Consider the following 18,836-nt stretch of genomic DNA (forward strand, 5'->3'; position numbering starts at 1 on the left):
GTAGAGACGGGGATGGTCTCGATCTCTTGACCTCGTAATCCACCCGCCTCGGCTTTCCATAGTGCTGGGATTACAGGCATGAGCCACCGCGCCCGGCCTCATAATTACGATCTTTTTTTGATGCATTTAGCTCTGTGTTCCCCCAGGAAAGCGGCCGCTTTGTTCCAACCGCCTAGCGCTGCGCAAAGCAGGTGCCAGTAACTGTTGAATGGCTCAGGGCTCCGAGGGCAGGGCCGCCCTGGGACGAGGCGGATGATGTGCTGCACCTCAGTTTGTTTCCGAGATGGACCCTCAGAAACTGCCCCGTGGGGCTCCAAAGGGGCAGATGCCCCAGCCGCCGGGGCAGAGCGAGCATGAGCGGAAGGCTGGAGCCACCGCGCGCGGCGCAGAGAGGAACTTCCGCTCAGAGCGAGGGCGGAAATGCGGCCCCTCCTGGGTCCCCGCCCCAGCCTCGCTCCTCTTGGTTCCCCCGTCCCCTGCCCCGCCCCTCCCAGTTTCCCCTCCGAGCCAACTCACAAAACCAGTGCGCATGCGCCGGGCGCTGACCGGGAAGCGGCTGGATCTGGGGCCTAAGTGTTTCGATGAGTGTGTTGGAGATGGGGACCCGGGAACCCTCCGAAACCCTGTCGTCCGGAGACGCCTCGCAGAACAGCGCCCGGCCTGCGGACCGCCACGGCCTGTTGAAACACAGCTGTGAGTTCTTGGACTTCTGGGACATTGCGAAGCCTGAGCAGGAGACGCGACTTGCGGCCACGCAGCTGCTGGAGTATCTGCGCGCTGCGCGCTAGGCCGAAGATGGAACGGCGGGTTTGGGGCAGGGGCCGCTCACTTCCCGACAAGGAAGCGGTGGCGGGCCCAGGGATTTGGGATGGGGGCACGTGGTCGCGAACCTGGATGACAAGGTGCACGGGTGTGCAGCTTCTTGTCACCATTCAACGCGAGGGTGCGCTTGGTTCCGCAGGGGTCTGAGATGAAATACGCCCTGAAGCTGCTAATCATGGGACTCGGGGTCGGGCGAGAGACAGCCCGGCCCTGCTACAGTTTGGGCCTGGCACAGGTGAGGTGGTGTTCCTGGCAGAATCCCAGCCACGCAGGTGAAAACGGTGGGGTGTGAGGAGGGCGGGTGTCTCAGCGCCACGGAGGGGCAGCCCGAGAGAGAAGTCGGGAGTGTGTTGGAGGCCAGCCTGAGGGAGCCTCCTCCCATGAAGGTGGAGAAAGCGTGAGCAAGGCCTGTCTCCAAAGCAGTCCAGGCAGGGGTAGTGGGAAGCGGAGCAGGTTTTCTTTCTGGTGCTTGCGTTACCCAGCCTCTTAGGTACACTTGCTGGGAGCAGTGAGCGCTGGGTGGGAAGGGCTCCCTTAGGCCTGCAGGGGCATTCAGCTGATTGGAGTAGCCCACTCTCTGAGGAGCCCTGACAAGGGGAAGGGCAGTTAAGACCCAGGCCCGCCGGATCAGCCTGAGTGGAGCTCAGACCGGGCTGTGGAGAGAAGACCCAGTGGCTGAGAATTTCCGCAGAGCAATCTAGGGACTGTAGAAGGTACTTTTGTGGCTGGGAGCGGTGGTGGCTCACACCTGTAATCCCAGCACTTTGGGAGGACGAGGCGGGTGGATCACCTGAGGTCAGGAGTTCGAGACTAGCCTGGCCAACAGGTTGACACCCCATCTCTACTAAAAATACAGAAATTAGCTGGGTGTGGTGGTGCACACCTGTAATCCCCAGCTACTGTGGGGGCTGAGGCAGGAGAATTGCTTGAACCTGAGAGGTGGAGGTTGCAGTGAGCGGAAATCAAAACACTGCACTCCAGTCTGGGCAATGGAGCAAGACTCCACCTCAAAAAAACAAAAAAAGCTGCCCTGGCTCAATTCCACTCCCAGTCCCAGAACCACTTGCAGATGGTACTTCAGAAACCCTAGTGGAGATGGGGCAGAGAGGCAAGATTCGTTTCCTTGAGAGCAGCTTCAGAGGCATTCGTGGGGTGTGACTAGGCACCTGAGGCTTCCTAGGAGGCGTTGAAGGGGGAAGGGAGGTTGAGGTGTGAGGATGTACTGGGCCACTTCCTGAGTCCCTCTTCCTCCTGGCAGCTGTTACAGTCTTTTGAAGACCTCCCTTTGTGCAACATCCTGCAGCAGATATAAGAAAAATATGACCTGCATCAGGTGAAGAAGGAGAGAGAGGGCCCAGGGAGGTCAGCAGTTCTGGGGGTGAGAGGCCAGGGGTGGGAAGTCCCATGGCCCCTCATACTGTGCCTGGAATCCTTTTCTAGTCAATGGTGAGACCTGCTTTCTTTGCAAACCTGTTCGGAGTGCTCACCCTCTTTCAGTCAGGCTGGCTGGTGAAGGTGAGAACTTTGGGAGGGTGGTGAGGGTGCGGGATGTAGGCTGGCCTTGGATGGGTAGGGGACAGTAGCGGTCCCTGCTCATACCCTCTGCCCCTCTGTGGGGACCAGGACCAGGAGGTGCTGAGGAAGTCAGTGAAGCTGCTGCAGGCCCTGGCCCAGTACCAGAACCACTTGTAGGAGAAGCCCCAGAAGGCCCTGGTGGACATTCTCTCCGAGGTATGAGCTCACCAGCCTTGCGGGCTTGGGAGACACTTCCTGCTACAAAGACATCAAGAGGGCTCAGATGAGAATCAGGAACAGCACTGTTCCATAGAAATATAAAGACATATAATTTGAAGTGTTTCAGTGACTTTGTTGGAAAGGTAAAAAGAGGACAGGCACAGTGGCTCATGCCTGTAATCTCAGTCCTTTGGGAGGTGGGTGGATCACCTGAAGTCAGGAGTTTAAGACCAGCCTGACCAACATGGAGAAAACCTATCTATACTAAAAATATAAAAAATTAGCCAGGCATGGTGGCATATGCCTATAATCCAAGCTACTTGGGAGGCTTAGGCAGGAGAATCATTAGAACCCAGGAGTTGGAGGTTGCAGTGAGCCGAAATCACACCATTGCACTCCAGCCAGCCCAAGCCATTTAAGAGTGAAACTCTGTCTCACAAAAAAAAGTTAAAAAGAAACAGGTGTCATTAGTAACATTTTACATCATCTATTATATCTAAAATATTATTTCAGTATGCATTTGTATACAAAACTGTTGAGCTGGTGGGGCACAGTGCCTCTTACCTGTAATCCCAGCACTTTTGGAGGGCAAGGTGGGTCAATCATGAGGTCAGGAGTTCGAGACAAGCCTGGCCAACATGGTGAAACCCTGTCTCTACTAAAAATCCAAAAAATTAGCCAGGCATGGTGGCAGGTGCCTGTAGTCTCAGCTACTCAGGAGGCTGAGGCAGGAGAATCACTTGAACCCAGGAGGCAGAGGTTGTAGTGAGCTGAGATTGCATCACTGCACTTCAGCCCAGGTGACAGTATGAGACTGCTTCAAAAAAAATCGTTGAGGTATCTTTACTCTTTTTTTCAGTGTGCTTCAAAATCTAGCATGTATTTTACATGTAGGCACACCCCTGTTCAGATTTGCTGCCTTTTAGGCACTAAGCAGCCCTGTGTGGCTAGTGCTGCTCTAGAACTGAGCTCAGCACATGGCAGGTATATAAAACGTTTGCTGTTGCTGTCCTAGTCAAGGCTGGTCCCTCCTGGGCCTCCACTGCCCGCCTTGGGAAGGTACACCTAGGCCTTTTTGCCACTGAAGGGAAAGGCAGGGCTGCGAAGTCCCAGGCCTGGACTGCTGAGGAGTCTTGACCTTAGAGCCAAAAGGACCTGAATTTGAATCCCAGCTGTCTACCTAGGGCCCCTTGTGTATAAAATGGGCTAGTCCTCTGAAATCCCAAAACCAGGAATAATTAAATGGGTAGCTCTGGCCAGGTGCCATGGCCCACACCTTTAATCCCAGAACTTTGTGAGGGTGAGGTGGGTGGATCACTTGAGGTCAGAAGTTTGAGACCAGCCTGGCCAATACGGTGAAACTCCACCTCTATTAAAAACACAAAAATTAGCTGGACATGGAGGTGCACACCTGTAATCCCAGCTGAGGTAGGGGAATCGCTGGAACCAGGGAGGTGGAGGTTACAGTGAGCTGAGATCACACCACTGCACTTAACCTGGGTGGCAAAGCAAGACTCTGTCTCAAAAAAAAAGGCAGGTAGTACTGGGCCAGTTAGCATCAGCAGGATGCTTGTCAAAAACCCAGCTGCCTGGGAATTTGAGTTTTTTAGCAAATGGCCTCTGATGACTCTGGTGCTTGGCCAGGTGGCCCTGTGTCAGGAGCCTGGCAGGTAAAAGAGGCAACACTGGGCTCACCCTGCAGAGGAAGCTGCTCTTTCTTACCTCTCCACCCTTAGGTCTCGGAGGCCACGTTGCAGGAGATGCTGCCAGAGGTCCTCAGCACTGACTTGGATGCGGTGCTCAGCTGCCCTGAACAGCTGGGGCTCTTCCTCCTGGCCCAGCAGAAGGTACCCTCTAGGCTCAAGAAGCTGGTGGGATCTGTCAACTTATTTTCGGATGAGAATGTTCCCAGGTGTGAGGGAGGTGGATGGATTTGCTCTCCCTGGGGCTGTGGGACTGCATCTGGCCAAGCCCAGATTGGCTGTGTAGCCTGGGGGTGCCCTGGCTGCTCTTGACACCCTGGCCCTTGATGGTGAGGCAAGCGTTCCCTGAGTCCCCTGCCCTCCACAGGCTGGTGAACATGCTGAAGATGGCAGTGTCCTCAGTGAAGAAGGAACGAAAGCTACCCGCCGTCGCCCTGGAGCTGCTCTGCCTGGCACTCAAGGAAGACAAGTTTCTGCAGTTCTGGAAGGGGGTGGTGGAACAGGGGCTGCTGAAGCTGCAGTTCTGGCCAGCCAGGTGTGTGTGGCATGTGGCCTTTCTCGGCCCCCTTCCCTGTCTGTGAAATGGGGCTGGACCGCCAGTCCTGAGGTCCCTGCCGGGGGACCAAGGGCTCTGACCATGCTCGGTCCCACATTCCCTCTTAGCTACCTGTATTTCTGCCTGCTGGACGCTGCCCTTCCCCTGCTGACCAAGGAACAGCTGCAGCTGGTAATTCGGGGAGACGGGCACGGCCAAGGTGGGCACCGCCCATGCAGCCCAATGCTGCTGGAAGGGCTAGGGAGGGGCTCTCCTTGCCAAGAAGGGGAGAGGGCACCTCAGGGGCCTGGCCAGAGACCTGGGTGTCTCTACTGTCTGGGTAGTGAGCTGCCTGAACCCCTTCCCCTCTGACAGATTGTTTTGAGTTGGAGTTTTCTCTTGTCACCCAGGCTGGAGGGCAATGATGCAATCTCTGCTCATTACAATCTCCACCTCCTGGGTTCAAGCAATTATCGTGCCTCAGCCTCCTGAGTAGCTGGGATTACAGGTGCCCACCTCCACACCCAGCTAATTTTTGTATTTCAGTAGAGACAGGGTTTTGCCATGTTGGCCAGGCTGGTCTCAAACTCCTGACTTCAGGGGATCCACCCACCTCAGCCTCCCAAAGTGCTGGGATTACAGATGTGAGTCACTGTGCTCTGACAGTTTTGAAAAGGAGTGGGCCCCCACTTAGGTGTGGGTAAGCCAGCGGGCTGTTCAGACCATCCTCCACCCCTGCCTATGTTGTGGTGATGAGAACAGTCGTCGTGACCATGTTTGAGCACTGGTGTGCCTGGTGCCCAGTCACTACTGTTCTCAGCAGCTCATTTTATCTTTGCAGCAAGTTTCTGAGAGCTGTCATTCTGGGTGAGGGGCAGATTTGAAGTATCAGACAGTGGTTAAGAGCCTGGGTTGGATGGTGGTGTGCACCTGTAGTCCCAGTTACTCAGGAGGCTGAGGTGGGAGGATCACGTGAACCCAGGATTTCGAGGCTGCAGTGAGCCATGATAGTGGCACTGCACTCCCAGGGCACAACTGGAAAAAATTAAAATGAGAAAAGCTTGGGCTGTGAGGCCAGACGCGGTCCCACTGGGAGCCCTCTGACCCTGAGGAGTTTTGTTCTAGGCATTTTTGTGTCTCACTTTACTCACCTACACAATGGCAGTAATGGCCAAGTGCAAAGGGTTGCTAAAATGCTAAGCAGCCAGACCAAAAGCGGAACACAGGTCCTGGCCCTGAGGCAGCACATTAGTGGTGGTTGGGTTGGGTCCTGAAGATGACATGGCAAGGAATTGGTGGCATAGGCCTTGAACCCAGGTCAGTCTGGCCTCTTAACCACTGCTCTGCCTGTGCGTTGAGCCAGGAAAGCAGGCCATCCCCTGCAGCAATGTGGCAAGAGGGGCCTTCTGGGGCCAGAGGCACTGAAGCTGGGGAAGTCAGACCCGGGGAGGCCTTGAGGTCAGACAGAAGCACTGGGGTGACCAGGAATGGAGCAAGCTCAGGCTCAGCCCTTCTGTGTGCAAGGGGAGACCCTGGGCCTCGGTTTAACCCTAAAGTCTGCAAGCCTGTGGACTCAGCCCCGTGCCTAACTCTTACAGCTCCCAAACCAGTTCAAGTTCACCCCGGAGATGGAGGAATACATCCCCCTTCCTAGAGGGATGCTGGGATGACCCTGAGCAGCAGCTGGCCATGCTGGTGGCCTTCTCCTCCACCACCAACCACAATCTCCCAGTGGTGCCTACCTTCTGGTGGGTCGTGCGGTTCCTGAGCCCTTGGGCCCTGCAGGGCTATGTGGCCTGGCTGCAGGGCATGTTTCTCCAGCCAGACCTGGACTTCTTGATTAACTTAAGCACCAACAACCTGAAGAAAGCTCAGGATGCATCACTGCACGTGTGAGTGGACTGTCCGAAGGACCTGTCCTTCAGGAGTTAGCTTTTCCAGCCTGCAGAGCCCAGTGACCCTGCCCTCCCCACCCCCAACCCCCAGCCCACGGTGTCCTGGCTCTAAACCATGAGCAGAAAGAGGGAAAGCACGATAGCTCTCAAGGAAACTGAGATCCTGCACTGGCAGTTGGGAGTGGGAGAGCTTGGTTTTCTGTCTCTGAGATCAGTTAAAGGAATGTCCTGTTTCAGCTAATTTGTTCTTTTCTTTTTTTTTTTTTTTGATAGAGTCTCACTCTGTGGCCTAAGATGGAGTGCTGTGGCATGTAATCTCAGCTCACTGCATATTCTGCCTCCCGGGTTCAAGCCATCAAGTGAGTCTTTGCCTCACCCTCTCCAGTAGCTGGGATTACAGGCACCCACCACCACGCCCAGCTAATTTTTGTTTTTTGAGATGGAGTTTCACTCTCATTGCCCAGGCTGGAGTACAATGGTGTGATCTCAGCTCACTGCAACCTCTGCCTCCCTGGTTCAAGTGATTCTCCTGCCTCAGCCTCCCAAGTACCTGGGTGTTCTGTTTCCGCAGTGTTCTGGCTGCGGAAATGGATCATCCTCAGACTTGTGAGCCTTTTGGACAGCCTGCACCTAGAGATGGAGGAGGCCTTGATGGAGGAGGTGGCCAGGTACGAGAGGTGCTGGAGCTTCCCACAGGCGTGTGTTTGAGCCTTAGGCATGTGCCACCACACCCAGCTAATTTTTGTATTTTTAGTAGAGATGGGGTTTTTCCGTGTTGGTCAGGCTGGTCTTGAACTCTTGACATCAGGTGATCCACCCACCTTGGCCTCCCAAAGTGCTGGGATTACAGGCATGAGCCACCACACCCGGCCTTAAGTTTTGTATTTTTTTTGGAGATTGGGTTTTACCATGTTGGCCAGGCTGGTCTTGAACTCCTGACCACAAGCAATCCACCTGCCTCGGCCTCCAAAAGTGCTAGGATTACAGGTGTGAGCCACTGGGCACAGCCTGCTTTTGCCAGTTCTAAGTGGCTCATGTGACCTTGTCTCTGTGCCCCAGGCCTCAGCGAGCTGTGTTCTGGCTGCGGAAATGGATCATCCTCAGACTTGTGAGCCTTTTGGACAGCCTGCACCTAGAGATGGAGGAGGCCTTGATGGAGGAGGTGGCCAGGTACGAGAGGTGCTGGAGCTTCCCACAGGCGTGTGTTTGAGGAATTGTGCCCCTCAACTCATCCTGATTTGTGTCCTCTGGAGCCAGAAGCCTTTGGGTTGAGTCATCAGTGGGGAGCAGGCACAAGGGGACTTGGGAATTCCTTAGGAGCCTGTAGGGAAGGGACCCAGGAGGCACCCCAGCTGCAGGCGCCTAAGAGGTTCAGGTGTGCTGTGTGTGCCTTGCAGGGAGCCTTTGCCCATGGGTGGCATCAGGGAAGCCTGCCCCACACCTGCCTCATCTGTGTCCGAGCAGAGCCAGGTGCTCACCTCACCCTCAGCGTGCCTGGTTGCAGGACGGGGCTGCACTGGCCCCGTGTTTGCAGGAGCAGTGGCATGACTCAGCCGTAACCATACAGCCTCACGTCTCTTGGTTCTTTGAGGGGGGCACTGATTCTCTCTCCCCAGCTCGGGTTGAGCCATGTTCAGCTGGGGATCCAGGCCATCTGGCCCAGCCACCTCTAGCCTTGCCAGTGAGGGCCCTGAGGACTGTACCCAGAGCAGAAGGGGACAGAAGGGCTCCCCTCCTCCTCCTGGTCTTGAACCCTGGGTGGTGCCACCAGGGGAGGGGGGCCCATGGAAACAAATGGCCGTGAATGGTGCCAGCTGCTCTCCCGCCTGCCCCTAATTTTGTTTGTTCACTTGTTCTTCGTCACAAAGAAGCCCACATCCCAGATCCCTGAGACAAGGCAGCAGCTCTTTCTCCCTTTGGAACACCAGGCCAAAGAGACCGTCAGCAGCGCCTTCTTCAGGTGAGCCTGGGGCAGCCTGGGAGAGGTCTGAAGGTGGAAAGTCCTCCAGGATGCCTGCTTCCTGCAATTCCCCTATGCTGGGGAAAATGGCTAAGGCCCAGGGAGTCCTAGCAGGTCCTGGAGAGGTGGGAGACCGAGCCCTGGGGAGGGCAGAGGGAGGCAGCTATATTCACTCATCGGTCTGGTGACCAAGTCCTGCCCATCGCCTAGTGTGCTGCAGACCTTCAGCACACAGTTCAAGCTGGCACCAGAGCAGACCTGGGGCGGGCAGCCCTGGACCTACCACCTGGTGCATTTCACAGACCTGCTGCTGAATCACAGCCACAGCATGAGCCCCATGACACCCCTCACTGTGCAGCAGCGCCAGGCCTGGGATGGGTGAGCAGGTGGGATTTCCAGGGGGTGGACAGGACGCTGCGGTCTGATGGCAGCCAGGGCCTGAGGATCCGCCTGGGTCCTCACAGGATGCTGCAGAATCTGAAGGAGCTGGAGGCCCCCTCCTCAGACCCCAGGGCTGCTGCCTTCCAGCACCTTCTGCTGCTCATGGTCATCTACCTCTTCAAAGTACTGTGGCCTGGGATGGAGGGGCCGTGAGCCTGGGGTCCTGCAGCTATGAGGGCTATGGTGAGGAAGCCAGGAAAGGCTTGGGGAGTTATATTGGGAGGTTTTCTAAGCCAGCCTCATCATGGGTAGAATTATCCAAGGAAATGTCACTCCAGCCCCTTAGCAGGCACCCGCTGGTGTCCTGAGCTTTCCAGGCAGGCCTTTTTAATCCCTGAAACTTGAGGCAGACTCTGCTTCTCCATGTTTGACATGGGGAAACTGAGACTCAGAGGCAGAGTAGCTTGCACTGTACCCTCTGACTGTGGGAACACCTTCTGGCCATGGGTTCTCTAGAACCAGGGGGTCTCCCTCTCAGTTTTTCCCATCAGGAAGCCCTGACCACATTCAACACTCAGTACCCTGATTCCTCTTTTGTCTGTCTGTTTTGTTTTGTTTTTTGTTTTTTTTTTGAGACAGAGTCTCCATCACCAGGCTGGAGTGCAGTGCTGCAATCTTGGCTCACTGCAACCTCCAACTCCCTGGTTCAAGCAATTCTCCTGCCTCAGCCTCCCCAGTAGCTGGGACTACAGGCATGCACCACCACACCCAGCTAATTTTTTTTGTATATTTAGTAGAGCTGGGGTTTCACCACGTTGGCCAGGATGGTCTCGATTTCTTGACCTCGTGATCCACCCGCCTCGGCCTCCCAAAGTGCTGGGGTTGCAGGCATGAGCCACTGTGCCTGGCCATCTGTTTTTTGAGATGGAGTCTTGTTCTGTTGCCCAGGCTGGAGTGCAGTGGCATGATCTTGGCTCACTGCAAGCACCACCTCTCAGGTTCAAGTGATTTTCCTGCCTCAGCCTCCCGAGTACCTGGGATTATAGGTGCCTGCCACTGTGCCTGGCTAATTTTTGTATTTTCAGTAGTGACAGCGTTTCGCCATGTTGGCCAGGCTGGTTTTGAACTTTTGACCTCAGGTGATCCGCCCACCTTGGCCTCCCAAAGTGCTGGGATTACAGGTATGAGCCACTGCATCTGCCCTTACCCTGATTCTTAGAGAGTTTTCTTCTCACAACATGGGAGGCTCTTATCGAGGCTGCTGGTCTTACGTAGCCTGAGTAGATGGGTCTCTCACTTGCCCATCTGGCCTCTTCGCTATGGTGGTTTTACTTGCCAGCTTTGGTTATTCCAAGCCCAGCCTGTGGATGAGCTGTGTGGGTAAAGGTTGCCCATAATGCCCCTTTTGAGTGTTGGCGTCAGACCTTTGATAGCAATGGAACCCTGCTGATTCCAAGACACACATAGAGCCTGCAACCTTGGGGTCTCTGGTCTTGACTTGCACAGAGGAGGCGGCAGTTTGCCGTGCCCACTTTCAGATAAAAGTTGCAGCTGTGGCTGGGCGTAGGGACTCACACCTGTCATCCCAGCAGTTTGGGAGGTCGAGGCAGGTGAGTCATCTGAGGTCAGGAGTTTGAGAGCAGCCTGGACAATATGTTGAAACCCCATCTCTACTTAAATACAAAAATTAGCTGGGTGTGGTGGCAGGCGCCTATAATCCCAGCTACTTGGGAGGCTGAGGCAAGAGAATCGCTTGAAGCTGGGAGGTGGAGGTTGCAATGAGCTGAGATTGTGCCATTGCACTCCAGCCTGAGTGACAGAGCGAGACTCTGTCTCAGAGAAAATGAATAAATTAAAAAGGTGCAGCCCGGAGGACAGGGACCTGCATGGCACACAGCCTGGGAGCCGGGGGCAGTGACCAGGGCTTTGAGCTGCTTTTCTCACCCTGGCCTAAACATTGCCCACTGCATTTTGAGGGAAAAGTCTGTCTTTTAGGTTCCAAAGATCACACAGTTGTCAAGATGCCCTGCACATGCACACACTCAGTCCCTGGAATCCAGGGCTGTCCCATCAGATGAGTTCAGATATGATTAAATTAGTTGAAACTAATGACTTTCAATTCTGTCTCACGCCGAGCCAAGCATGGAGGAAATCATTTAGAATTATGAATTGGGGGGCTGGGGTTTGCTGGCTGCTCTGGGACCCTGACCATCCTTGTTAGCTCTGTCTGTCTTGAGTGTCAAAGTGGGAGCTGGCCTCCTTTTCTGTCCCCTGCAGGTTTTCAGATCCTGTAACTGCATATTAGGTGTAAAAAGGTCCTCAGCCCTTGGTATTCTGGGGTCCAGCTGAGGTCTTCCATTCTGGATTGTGGGGTGGCTGGCTGGGGCAGGCCAGTGGCTGGGCTGTTGAAGGCTTCTGTTGCCACTGCTTCCTTTTGACCAGCCCCTTGCCTGGCTCAGAAGGGTTCTCCCCAGTGCATGTCCTATTCTGTCCCCAGTCCCCTACAGAGAGCTGTGACCTGCTGGGTGACATCCAGACCTGCATCAGAAAGAGCCTGGGAGAGAGGCACTGCGGAAGCCGCACCAAGGCCATTGGTGGGTCCTTGCTTCTGGGACAGGGTACATCCTTGGGCACAAGAGGGACTGAAGTGGTGCAGTGAGGCCAGCGGTCCCCTGCCTGGGCTCAATCCCCCCTCTTGCAGATCCCCAGGAGCCCCCATGGGTAGAGGTGCTGGTGGAGATCCTGCTGGCCCTGCTGGCCCAGCCCAGCCACCTCATGTGTCAAGTGGCCCAGAGCGTTCTGCCACTTCTGCTCCCACCTGACCCCGTGTGCCCTACAGCTGATTCTGGATGTGAGTTGGGACCTTTGGGAATGCACTTTGGGCTGGGGCTCACTGAGCAGGGAGCTGTAGCCGGTGGGGAAGCACTTCAGCCTGTGGCCTCCTAGCCTCCCTCTGCCAGCCAGCACCTGGTGGGAGGGGTCTTGACGAGGCCCTGGCCTGGTCTTGCATGGTGTGGCCACCTCTCTTAGGCTCTGTTTTCTTCCCTGAAATGGGGATCTTTGGCCAATGCCAGGCAGGGCCTGGTCAGGAGGGCGGGGGCCACAGATTGGTCAGTGGCTGGGTCCCCTCCCCAGGTGCTGAACCCGGAGACCAGTGAGGATGAGGATGACCATATGGTGGTGATGGACAAGTCTGACGAGTGGTGGCTGAAGGCTGCAGAGGTGCTGCCAGCGCGGGCCAGGTGGGGTGACAGGAGTGGGAAGATTGCAGAGGTGTCTGATGAGCCTGCCGCCACCCCACAGGACAAGAGCGAGGACGGTGAGAAGAGCAGAGGCTTGGAGAGTGAAGATGAGAGCGATGGTGGGGAAAGTGAGGTGGAGGAGCGCGACGGGATGTGGACCAGGGCTTCTGGGTACAGCTGATGAGTGTGCTACATGCTGAGAAGGTGCTGGTGAGCGGGGCCAGGGAGGGCTCTTGAGTCCCTGTGTTGTGTGTACACCCACCCGAAGCCAGGCTGACTGCTGGGCCTCTGTCCCTCAGGGTGGAGTGGAAAGCGAGGATGAGGAGGAGCTGGGGGATGAGGCCATGATGGCCCTGGACCAGAGCCTCACCAGCCTCTTTGCTGAGCAGAAGCTGTGGATCCAGGCCCGGCAGGACAAGAAGAGCAAGCCACAGAAGGAGAAGGCGCTGCGGTGCGACTTCCAGATTTGGGTGAACCTGGGGGCTGGTGCCTCCACCGCCTCCCTCACCACCCCCTGCCCACCCCATGCCCTGCCCCCACTTTGCTGACCAGCTCTCCCGGCTGCAGGTTCTGGACCTGGTGGAGGTGCTGGTGACCAAGCAGCCTGAGAACGTCCTGGTCCTGGAGCTGCTGGAGCCGCTGCTGGGCATCATTCGGTGCAGCCTGCACAGCAGCAGCTCCAAGCAGGAGCAGGACCTGCTGCACAAGATGGCATGCATCTTCACATGAGCACGGGGGCAAGGTGGGTGGGTGTGGTTGGCAGTCCCCAGCCCCCAGGCAGAACTCCTGGCTTGCTTTTTGTACAGGAAAGACAGAGCCAAGCTTCCAGCCTGGGCCCTAGCTTGCAGGCTCACCGCTCAGCCCTAGGTCATGTGTCACTCAGTGACTCACAGGGTCCTTGGTCCATCCCGGTGTTCTCCTGACATGTGCGAGTGGTACCCTGGAGCTTGGTTCTATCCCAACCCCTGACAGTCTCCAGTGGGGCTGTGTGGGGGGTGGGTGGGGACAGTGTCAGCACCTGTGGCAGGGGACACACACCCAGTCCACGGAGGTGCAGTGTACATGGGAGTTTGTCAGGTTGGGAGGCCTTGGGGAGTGCAGAAAGGGGAAAGAGCATCCTGATGTGAGGTGATCAGACATCCAGCTGGGAGGTCAGGTGAGGCATGAGGCCACAGGCCCCTGTACCCTCGCAGGCCTGACCCTAGTGGGGCTGGGGCCACAGAGGCATTTTCAGCAGGAACATTTTGCATGGGGAAGGCTTTGGGTCTGGTTTCCCTTTTTGGAAATGGCTGGCGGTGTGGAGAAGGCTTTGGGCAGGGCTGTGCTGGAGGCAGGCCCAGCAGGGAGGTGATGGCAGGCAGGGGAGAGCCAGGCAGGCACCAGGTGCAGACCTGCCTTCAGGGCTCAGGTGCTGGGTAGTTGAAGGCCTGGGCCCCTGGGCACTTCATGGATGGTCTGCAGGGTGGGGGGCATGACTGGTGGTCATTCTCCATTCCACCCCAGGCCACACCTTCTCAGATAGTTCTGCCAGCATGTGTGGACAGTGTCACTCATTGAGCATCCTGCCTCTTGTCCCCACTCTGTCCTGGCCCTGCAGGGCCACATAGGGTTCTGAGTGCAGAACCCTTGCCTCGCTTTACAAAAGGCCTGGAGGCCACTGCCCCACAAGGGATGAGTATGGACAGGAGAGGTGCACCAGGCAGTGGTTGGCCCTGGTGCAGCCCCCACTTGGGGAACTGTTCTCTTCCCCCTGTGGGGTGCCCCCTCACCCAAGCAGGACGAGCCCACATAGCTCCCAAGCAACCTGCAGGTGGCCCTGCCTTCCTCTGTGGCCTCGGTCATGTCTGTCTTCCAGGTCTGTTTCCTCACCTGTAAAGTGGGACTTGCTTGGTGCTGCTTGGCAGAGCAGGGTGGACCGAGACTGTTCTAACTAGCTCTTGTCCTCACCACCTGCAGGCACCACCTGTGCCATGGCTGTCGCTACTGCCATGACTTGGGTGACCATGTCGAGGTCCTGCATGGCTGGGTGGCGTGGCTGGTGGAGCAGGCTGGCCGCCAGCCCTACTCCACCACCCTCTACCACTTCAACGCCTCCCTCTACCTGCTCTGAGTCTGAAGGGCAGCACTGCCAAGGGGTGCATGCATGAGACGCAGGAGGAGTTGGAGGCTGGCACCAACCCCAGCCCCATGACCAAGGGCTCACAGGTGAGCAGGGCTTGGCCCAGGCGGAGCCCACGCACTTCACACTTCCCCAGGACTCACCCTCCACCGTCCGAAGCTAGCCCAGTCTCTGCTCCCATCCCAGAGGCCCTTTCCTGGCCTCAGCCAGCTCTCTAACCTGGCCTAGGCTGCTGGCTGCCTGGACTTGAACCTCATGATGTGCGTCTACTCATCAGCACTGAGCTCCTTCCTGACCCAAGTGCCACAGCCCCCTCACGGTCCCCATGTTCCTCAGCCTCTTCTCCCGGCACCTGGTGAGTGTTGGGGCCCACCCTGCCCACTTGGGGTCCCCTTTCAGCCCCAGCCCCACCCATGCCTCACAACCCTCCCTTCCCTGCCAGGTGCTCTGTAAGAGCCTGCTGTCCATCCTGGTCTAGCATGTCACAAGCCCAGGGTGGCCATGCCAGCAGGTAAGACTTCCCAGCTCCCAGCCCAGGGCCTGTGTGAATTAACCTGCTTAACCCGCTTCTGAGGCCCCAGAGCACTGCCCTGGTGAACACGGGCACAGCCGTCCCTGCCACACCATGAGCATGGAGACACTAAGGGGGTGGGGCTGGCCTCACTCTTGCAGCCACCACTGCCCATCTGGCCACACAGAGGACACCCTGGTAGTGTCTGCTCAGGTGCCAGGACTGCTGGGGGCAGACTGACTGAATGAAGATGACATTAGCCAGGAATGGGTAGGAATTGTTCTGCCTGAGGTCCCACCTCTATCCAGCTGGGAGGCCTCGGTGCCCCCACCTGTACATGAAGGCACAAGAGCAGGTGGTCACGGAGTTGAGAGCAGCAGGTGGCCTTGCACGCCGCCCACAGCCATGCCTGGCAGGCCCCCTCACACCCCTCAGCCTCTCATACCCAACGTGCTAAGGCTCCAGGCACCCACCTTCACCCAACCACAGGCACAAGCCTGCCTGCTGCTCCAGAAGACCCTGTCCATGCGGGAGGTGAGGTCGTGCTTCCAGGACCCTGAGTGGAAGCAGCTGATCGGCCAGGTCCTGACAAAGGTCATGGACGTAATAGCTGGGGGGCGCCCCTCCTCCTGGCCTGTTCGGGATTGGTTCTCTGGGAGAGGACAAGCCAGGATTGGAGCCTGAGCCTCCCGGAGTGTGGGGGGTAGGGAGACAGGGAATTGGGATTGTCCCAGGAGATGGTCCCTGCCTCTGGGCTTTAGTCCCTCCTGGGAAACAAAGGCTTTGACAGCCCTCTGGAGTACCTGAGCTTGGCCACCCCTCCCCAGAACCTGCGCACACTGGGAGAGGCGCAGACCAAGGCAGAGCACCAGCAGATGCTGTCCTCCCTGGAGCTGCTCAATACTGTCTTCAGGACCTGTAAACATGAGATGAGGCAGGGCCAGCCCAGGGCAGTGTTGGATTCCTCCTGGGGGCCTCGGGGCCTCCTGGGCAGCAGTTGCCATTCCCCGGGCCTGACCTTGGGGGTGGGGGTCATGTGGGGAAGGTTCTCAGTGCCTTGGTTGGGGCTCTGGGCTGTCATTTGGGCAGTTACAGAGCTGTGGATGGGCAAGTGACTAGGGAAGGGACTGTGCCACCCTGTCCTGCAGGGCAGGGTGCAAGGGTGTGGCACTGCCATGTCCAGTGAGAAAGCTGAGAAGGGGTTGGCAGGGCTGGAGATGGTGAAGGATGGGAGAAGACTCAGGGCAGACATACGTTAGGGAGGCCACGTTTCCAGGCCTGGTGCAGGGTGTGGATGGGTGGAATGTGATATGTTGGGCAGCCACAGGGCAGGGCTGGGAGGCAGCTGTAGGTGGCCATCTCGGTCCCCTAGTCTGGCCCAGAGGGCAAGGTTTGGGAGGCCTCAGCATAGGTGCCAGTCAGCCCTTATGGAGGGAGAGCTTGCCAAGGCTGCGCCAGCAGGCAGAGGTGGGGCCCGGGATGAGGCCTTGCAAAACTGGGTGATAGCGAGGAAGTCAGGAGAGCAGGGCTCCTAGAAGCCAGCAGATTCCAACAGTAACCCATTCAGGAGGTGCAGGGAGGTTGGGGGAAAGGGTGTTGGTAGCCCCACAGTGATGGAGTGGTGGGGATGGCCCTCCTGGACGTGGGTGCACCAGGGCCACAGTGGAGACTCTGAGACCAGGCCTGCAGCTGTGGGGAGGAGGAGAACCAACACCTGGGCACATGTTTCCTCCAATGGTGAGACAGACACAGATGCCTTAACAGGCAGAAGGAGAGGCTGAGGCCCAGGAGACTGCAGGGGTCGCTAGTGAGACAGCAATGGGGCCAAGGTGGAAAGACCACCAGGAGCCCCAGAGAGGCCTGCCCCTGTGGCCACCACCGCCCTGCCTTCCCATCCTCTGCAGAAGCTGACCTTGGACCTGACAGTGCTCTTGGGCATGCTGCAGGGGCAGCAGCAGGGCCTGTGGCAGGGGGTGCACTCCACCAGCTCCAGTTGCCTACTCGACCTCTACTGGCAAGCCATGAAAACCCTGGGAGTCCAGTAGGTTCTGGGCAGGGGATGCACACTTGGGCGGGGCTAGGATCATCCTCACACTGCTGCGCACACTCAGATGTGGGAGCCCTGGGCCTCTGGAACCCCACGAGACCTGGGTGGAGGTGGCTGCTGCCCTCACTGGGCACCTTTTTACCTGCTTATTCCCCTTCAGGTGCCCCAAGTTGGAGAAGGATACCAAGGAGATCCCCAGTGCCACCCAGAGCCCCGTCAGCAGGAAGCAGAAGAAAAAGGGATTCTTGCCAGAGACAAAGAATTGCAAGAAACGTGTCAGAGGATGGCACACTTGCAGCCACTGGTGGGAGCCAGCTGGCATGTGCAGCAAGAGGAACAGGATGAAGGGCAAGGTCTAGCCCAGGTGAACGGGATGCCTACCACCAAGGGCCCAGCTCCTAGCGCTCCCACCCTGAGCCCCAACATCGCTGCCAAGTCCACAAAACTGCAGAAGAAAAACTGGAAACTATCCAAGGTGAATGGAGCTCCCAGCTCCCCAATGAAGCCTGCAGGCCAAAAGCAGCACCACGAGGCCATTCCCAAAAAGGGGGTCTTGGACAAATCACTGCCATCCACACTAGCACAGAAAAAGGCAAGGCCACCTTTGGTCATCAGGAGACCCAGCCTGCTCCAGAGTGGAACCAAGAAGAAAATGCAGCTGAGGAAGGCGGGGAAGCTGAGTGTAGGCCACCCTCAGCCTCCATCTGCCCAAGACTCCTGTTTTTCCACCATGATTTGAACATGTAAGCCACTTCTAAGGCTCTGTCCCCAGGGAGGGTGTCACTGCCTGCCCAGGCATCCTGCTCTGGTAAGCACAGCCCAAGCCATTCCTGCAGGGGTCCCAGGATGCAGAGACCCCCCCTCGCCCCCGGTTCTAGGCTGGGACTGTGGCTTCAGGGCCCTGTGGGCCAGGTCCAGGGCTCTGGGGTTCACCTGGGTGGGTACAGGGTGACATGCTGGCTACAGGCTGGGTACAGGTGTGACCGTCTCTTGCACCCCCCCCAGGTTTTTTTGCTGAGGGAGCCACAGGGGGTGATTTAAATAGATTTATTTCTTCATTTACAAGAGGAATATATTTGGCTTCTCTCTTAAGACTCTGAGATTCACAGTCAGCAGCTCTAAAAACTAAAGGAGCAGTTTGGCTTCTGGAAGGAAGAGGAGGCAACACTTGGACCTGATTCTTGTATGACAAGAAAACATCGCTGGGGCCCCGGCTGAGGCTGGGGTGGAGGCTGGGCTTTGTGGGGTACCAGCCCATCCTTGTCAGGCCTCCCCGGGTACCCCAGAGCTCAGTGGGTGGGTATTCCACTAGCTTATGCCCACTGAAGCCACAGCCAGCTAGTAACTAAGGGGTGGAAAGCGCATTGTCCAAGCCAGCTCTTGGGGGTCTCCTAACTGGCCCCTTGGGCCCCAGACACCAGCACCGCCTTGATGGCAAATGTGCAGGGAGTGTGTGACACAGGGGCTAAACTTCCCCCAAAGGGGTTTGGGGCTGGTGTGACGGCAGCTGCATCCTGGTATGCGCACAGGTGTGAGTTGGGTGATCAAAGCCGGGGTGAAGGCCTGGCCCCGGGGGTCATTTGTGTGATAGGGACTGGCCTCTCCCAGTGCCTCAGCCCATGCAGGAAGCTTTGTGGAGAGCTGCTTCCTCCACCAGCAGAGCCCTGGCGGCTGCCCCATGGATTCTAGGAATGGTCTCCTGGGCTCTGGCCCTGGCCAAGGCTCAGCCCAGCCTCTGGAGGGAGTGGGTTCCTGGCTTGAGGTAGTGGCAGGGAAGGGTGGTGGCAGGGTAGACAGCAGAAATATTCCTGGGGCCACCAGGAGCCCTGCAGAGGTTGGCTGGTGTGTGAAACCCTGAGACCATGAGGCTGGGGCCCAGGTACTGCA

General features: G+C 57.3%; 1 pseudogene across 1 annotated transcript; it reads left to right on the forward strand.

The window, feature by feature from the left end:
- Positions 1–643: 643 nt before the first annotated feature.
- On the forward strand, positions 644–18,534 carry LOC128930871 (myb-binding protein 1A-like; annotated as a pseudogene). Its single transcript, XR_013519299.1, has 26 exons — positions 644–693; positions 962–1,535; positions 2,081–2,155; positions 2,263–2,337; positions 2,446–2,553; positions 4,293–4,468; positions 4,627–4,794; positions 4,923–5,038; positions 6,391–6,686; positions 7,749–7,861; positions 8,526–8,649; positions 8,860–9,027; positions 9,114–9,213; positions 11,528–11,624; positions 11,732–11,881; positions 12,166–12,252; positions 12,334–12,482; positions 12,572–12,742; positions 12,840–13,018; positions 14,229–14,477; positions 14,620–14,746; positions 14,834–14,886; positions 15,361–15,505; positions 15,730–15,855; positions 16,807–16,943; positions 17,110–18,534. The product of XR_013519299.1 is annotated as a myb-binding protein 1A-like (transcript).
- Positions 18,535–18,836: the final 302 nt, after the last annotated feature.

This window comes from Callithrix jacchus, chromosome 6 (assembly GCF_049354715.1).
Source record: "Callithrix jacchus isolate 240 chromosome 6, calJac240_pri, whole genome shotgun sequence".
NCBI lineage: Eukaryota > Metazoa > Chordata > Mammalia > Primates > Cebidae > Callithrix > Callithrix jacchus.